This window comes from Passer domesticus, chromosome 14 (assembly GCF_036417665.1).
Source record: "Passer domesticus isolate bPasDom1 chromosome 14, bPasDom1.hap1, whole genome shotgun sequence".
Lineage (NCBI taxonomy): Eukaryota > Metazoa > Chordata > Aves > Passeriformes > Passeridae > Passer > Passer domesticus.
Genome location: NC_087487.1, coordinates 6,597,685 through 6,603,565, shown reverse-complemented (window position 1 = coordinate 6,603,565; position 5,881 = coordinate 6,597,685). Strand labels below are relative to the sequence as shown.

The 5,881-nt window shown below is 40.2% G+C and overlaps 1 protein-coding gene across 3 annotated transcripts in view; it reads left to right on the top strand.

Annotated features, from left to right (window-relative positions):
* The window catches only part of RNF111 (ring finger protein 111), a 55,279-nt gene that overhangs the window by 639 nt on the left and 48,759 nt on the right, over positions 1 to 5,881 (top strand). For 2 of the 3 annotated variants that reach the window (XM_064389199.1, XM_064389196.1), the window contains exons 2-3: positions 104 to 231; positions 4,943 to 5,039. The gene's annotated coding sequence lies outside the window, so the exon portion shown is untranslated. The remainder of the gene's footprint in view (positions 1 to 103; positions 232 to 4,942; positions 5,040 to 5,881) is intronic. The other variant, XM_064389198.1, reaches the window with a different exon arrangement.

The window sequence follows — 5,881 nt, the reverse complement described above, 5'->3', positions numbered from 1 at the left end:
GGTCGGTCCCTTCTCCCAGGGAACAGCGACCGGACGGCAGGACGTGGCCTCAGGCTGCACCAGGGCAGGTTTAGGTTTGACTTCAGAAATACTTTTTTCACAGAAAAGGTGATTGGACCCTGGAACGGGCTGCCCGGGGAGGTGGTGGAGCCGCTGTCCTTGAAGGTGTTTGAGGAGAGACTGGACGAGGCGCTGGTGCCATGGTCCTGCTGACTTTGATTTCAGCCACAGGTTGGACTCCATGACCTCTGAGGTCCTTTCCAACCTAACAATTTCTGTGATTCTTGCGTGTTCTGGCCACTGATTTGTCACAGTTTAGGAAATGAACAATTGATCTGTTTGTGTAACAGTTTGTTACTGGAAGTATTCCAGAAGTACAATACTAATGTTTTAAATTTTTGCCAAAGTGCCTCTTCTTATGATTTATTAGTCTATACTTGTATCAGGTAATGGAAGATGTTACCTCTTAGTTCCCTTTCATTCATTTTCTGTAGGAAATGCTTGAAGTTATTTTGTCAACAACAGATGTTAAACTCCTACTAAATCTTCAAATGAGGCAGAATTTAAGTACCTATAAATTGAAGTCACAGCAGTCCTCTTATTCTCTCTTCATTCAGAAATTACATAAAGACAAAACTGAAAAAATGAATGTTTGTTTTATTTAACAAATCTTTGTTAAACAATCTTTTATGCAAATTAAGTTCTGAATCCTGAAAGATTTGTTACACCATTCCCTTTTTCTTTTCAAAGTGCACTTGGAAGTGCATTTCAAAATTACCTGAAGTAATACTTTCATTAATAAACAATTGACAGAGGGTAAAATCTGTGTATTTAAAAGTAGACATGCACAGAAGTCTTAAAGCACACTTTGGACTGGTAATTGCATGCATATCTTAATTATGTTATGCTGCTGTTGCAGTTGATACCAAGATTTTTATAAAAAGAACAATGTGGTTTTGATTATGCTGTCTTTTGTGACAACATCTGTATTAACATCAAATATAATAGGATTGACTTTGAGGTTAATAGATGAACCCTAGCTTAATTTTAGACTACAGAAACATTTTTGTGAGTGTATGGAAAAAGACCTATTTTATTTTCACATAACCTTGGATTCAGCACTGTAGCAAAATTTTAATCAGGGCTGTCAGGTTTGCTGTGGTAAACTGTTGTGGAAATACACCCAAAACTCACTGTGTGGGTTCCATGTTAGTGAAGGCAAGTTTAGTGTGTCTCGTTTCTGGAAAGAAGATGAGAGGGATCACAAATACAGCACCTGCACTGGTTTTTAGGGGTTTCTTGACATACCTAAACCTCAGTGCTTGTTGGTTGAGGTCGTGTAGATGTTCAAGCTTTACACTTAATGCATCCCCTCCCCAAAAAAAAAGCAACCCAGAGAGCCAGAAGTGACCTTACCTGGATTCTCAGTCATCCTCCTGCCTCAAGGCACAATAAACTATTATGAAAACAACCTCGAAGGATGTTTGCATAACCTGTTCTTAAAGCCTTAAACACAGATTCCACTCATTCCTCAGGCAGTCTAGTCTAGTCCTTAACTCTCCTTCTTTGAATGTCTGGATTAAATATATTTTGCTGCAGTTTAGCTGATTTATTCCAAGTGAATATGGACAGTGTTCTCTTTCTTTTTGCAGCACCCTTTTACACAAATTGAGACTGTTACCATATTTTTGTTCAGTCTTTCTCTTTTGGGTTGTTTTTTATTAAAAGCACTAATTATTCCTTTTCTTTTGATCAGTTCTGAAACACAAGGCTTTGTGTTGCTGTACCCCTCTAGCTCCCCCCCAATCTTCTCACAGCTTCCAAAGGTACCTTGGTGGCAGCTCTTCTGATGATGCCTCAGCAGAGTGGATGCCTTCCCCAGCCTCATGAGCTTGCTGCGTTCTGCTTGTGATCCACTCTGCCTGCTGGTTTCTTTTCTGCAAGTTCATTACCACAATTACTGTTCTCTGTGCAGTTGATTTCTTGCTGAGTGCAGAACATTGCTCTCGTGTTTGTAGAATCATCATCCCCCTGTTGCAATGATTTCAAACTCTGCTCTTGCTTCTCCTCCCTGCAGCACCCCCAGCCAGGGGCCAGCTCCAGGCTTATGAGTGTGGTCTCTAAGCCTTTTGCAAAGAGATTACAATATAGAAGTGTACAAGGCATTTTGTTTGATGGAAATTTAGTATTTATCCATTTTGATATTATTTTATATAAACTGTTAATAGTGATGCTCAAAGTACAACCAGTTTTGTATCAAATTGCTGGATTTTCTGTCCAGATCAAATCTCCTTATCTTTCTTATGAAAATGTCAATGAAACAGAAGAGCCTTGCTGAAGTGAAGATCTTCAATTTATTTATGTTTGTAGAACCAACATAAAAAACTAGGTTGGTTTGATAGACTGTAATGGGCAAATATTGGTTGTTATTTATCATTTGTTATTTTTCAGGTATATACAAACGTTTTTGAATTCATCTGGGAATTTTAATCAAGTTGACTGGATTCTAATTTCCTGTTAGATTGTTACATTGGGGTTTTTTTCCTAAAGAAAAACACTCAGTCCTTTACTAGTCTCTTGAAACATCTGCCAGTTTTCAAAATAAATGTTGTTTTCTACCATTAGGTTCTGAAATTTGTAGAAAGGTTTGGTTAGGAAACAGTAATAAGACTTCCAAAGACGAGAAATGTTTGGCCCATATATGAGTATTTAAACAAGTACAGACCTGTGCTACTGTAAATTGTTTTTTGTTTTTTTTGTATGTGAGACAGCTGGAAGCTGTGAATATCCTTAGATTTGTCACATTTTCCCCTGGGCTTTATACCTTGGTGGGGTTTTCCTGTGTAGATGATCCCAGTTCAGCTTCTCTGCCCAGTCCATTCCCAGGCTGCCACTGAAGCACAATGCAGGAGCAAACCCCAGCTTTCTCATCTCTTTAATGCCTTCATGCAGTTGGTACCTGAAATTTTAAATTAATTACAACTGCAGTTTTAGTGTGTTTGGACTCTGTAAAAATAAAGGGATATTCAGTGTTTTTAAACATAGAGAAGTGGTTCTTGCCTCTTTTTTGTACAGAAGCCTGGCTAGAGCATTCAGCTAGATCAACAGGCTGTCCCAGTTTCCTTCTCTTCACACAGCCACCCATTTGTCCATATCCCCTTCTAAGAAAAAGAGATGTTGGTTCAGGAAAAAGGGAGGGGTTTGGGGTGCTGGAAGGTCATCTCCAAATTCATCTCACTTGAATCATACTTCTCTTTTATTGCAAAGATCTCTGCTTAACATATTGCTTCTTTAAAAACTGACTTTTTCAGTCTGTGTTTTTACTTTTAACTTTAGTGAACAACAGCTCTAACAAACTTTTCTTTGTTTGCTTCCGAAATCCAAGTTTCCAGTACAGATTTTTGGATCTACTTTTGGGGGGACTGACTACATGAAAGCTAGTTATTACAGGAATATATGATGCAGTGACTCAGTTCCTTTTTCAGTCTAACCCCTTTTAAAAGAGTGAGGCTAGGCTGATACTGGACTAACTGAAATAGCAGGAAAAATCCTTTTTACTTTGAAAGACACTGAGTCTTGTCCCAGTTCTCATGTTGCATTGACTGGTTGCTGTAATTTTAAACTGCACTATTTCTCTGGACTGCAGACGGAGCAAGAGTAACTATTTGGGATATTTCAGTGAATGCCTGACAATAGATACACTTGGAGATAAAAATCACTGATAATTTAATATGTATCACTGGTATAAAAAATGACTTTTTCCACTCTGAATGTATAGTTTTCTTTTTGATGTATTATTGATGTACTGCATGATGAGCAGTCAGAGGAGGTTGTAAAAATGAAATTCTGATCTCTCAATTGCTCTCATTATAATTCTTCTAGAGAACAGCAAGGAAAAGAACATAAATCCAGTTGTAAATCAAACACATATATCTTATATTTTACCACTGAAACCATACATACATGCTAGGAAATGGCTATTGAATTTCTTAGTGCAAAGTCAGATCATTAAATGCAGGATGCTTTTGTTTGTTTTAAACCTAATTGCTCTAAAAATAGCCACTGATGCATCATTAAAACACAGAAATATATTTGGCCCCATTATTGTACAAGCACTGAAAGAATAAGTAGGAATATCTCGTGATCTTTCTACTAAGAGCTTGGTGACATACTTGTTTTTGAATAAGAAAAAGAACTATTAAAAATACTGTCAACAAACTAGCTATTTCCAAGTAATTACATTCACCACACCTTCTTAATTATATGGCAACTTAAATATTTAAGCTATCAGATAATCTCAGAAAGATACTGTGGGACCTTAGTGGGGATTTGCATAATTTCTGAAGTCATGTGTTGTGAAAATGCTGTTTCTAACCTTGCAGAGCCTTATCAGGCTGTACAACATGAAATCAAATGAGTGACTGGTGGATCATTTCAGTATTAACATCATACTGTAATGCAGGGTATTTTGTTTTTCCTTGTATCTTAAAAATATAAATTACCTGAGTGCTGCATGATATTTTCCAGAGCTTTTGAAAACGCTTTGATAAATTGTATTCAAAAATTTCCATCAGAAATATATAGCACAGACAATCATAGTTTTATTTTTGATTCTGCAAATGATCATTCTTTTCTTGTTTCCTGGTAGCAATTTTTCATAATGTAAGTCTTTCAGGATTTTTAATCTTTTCCCTATTTCTCCAGTTTTCAGTGTTAAGATCTTCATCTGGGCTGACTAGAGCTGTGACTGTTTATCATCCAAGTATCAATCCCAAAGTTTTTGTGATCTAACACAGCAATGTTTCTGTGTTATCTGGTTTTCTGTATCATCCTCACAACATATTACAAGAGGTGTTACATTTTATTTATACTACTAGTAATTGTAAGTTGACTTAACTCGTGCAAACATTTAAATATATGCTTGAGTATGGTTTGTGTTAAGTCTACAGAAGCACATCTGGTGTAAATGTCAAGGATGGCCTGATGAATACCCTGGCTGTGACAGCTCCCCCAGCAGTGACAGACCCACGCTCCTGGCTGTAAGTGACACTCCCCCAGCAGTGTGTGTGTGACAGACCCACGCTCCTGGCTGTAAGTGACACTCCCCCAGCAGTGTGTGTGTGACACTCCCACACTCCTGTCAGTGACACTCCCCAGCAGTGTGTGTGTGACAGACCCACACTCCTGTCAGTGACACTCCCCCAGCAGTGTGTGTGTGACACTCCCACACTCCTGTCAGTGACACTCCCCAGCAGTGTGTGTGTGACAGACCCACACTCCTGTCAGTGACACTCCCCCAGCAGTGTGTGTGTGACAGACCCACACTCCTGGCTGTCAGTGACACTCCCCCAGCAGTGTGTGTGTGACAGACCCACACTGCTGGCTGTCAGTGACACTCCCCCAGCAGTGTGTGTGTGACAGACCCACACTCCTGTCAGTGACACTCCCCAGCAGTGTGTGTGTGACAGACCCACACTCCTGTCAGTGACACTCCCCCAGCAGTGTGTGTGTGACAGACCCACACTCCTGTCAGTGACACTCCCCCAGCAGTGTGTGTGTGACAGACCCACACTCCTGTCAGTGACACTCCCCAGCAGTGTGTGTGTGACAGACCCACACTCCTGTCAGTGACACTCCCCCAGCAGTGTGTGTGTGACAGACCCACACTCCTGTCAGTGACACTCCCCCAGCAGTGTGTGTGTGACAGACCCACACTCCTGTCAGTGACACTCCCCCAGCAGTGTGTGTGTGACACTCCCACACTCCTGTCAGTGACACTCCCCCAGCAGTGTGTGTGTGACAGACCCACACTCCTGTCAGTGACACTCCCCCAGCAGTGTGTGTGTGACACTCCCACACTCCTGTCTGTGACACTCCCCAG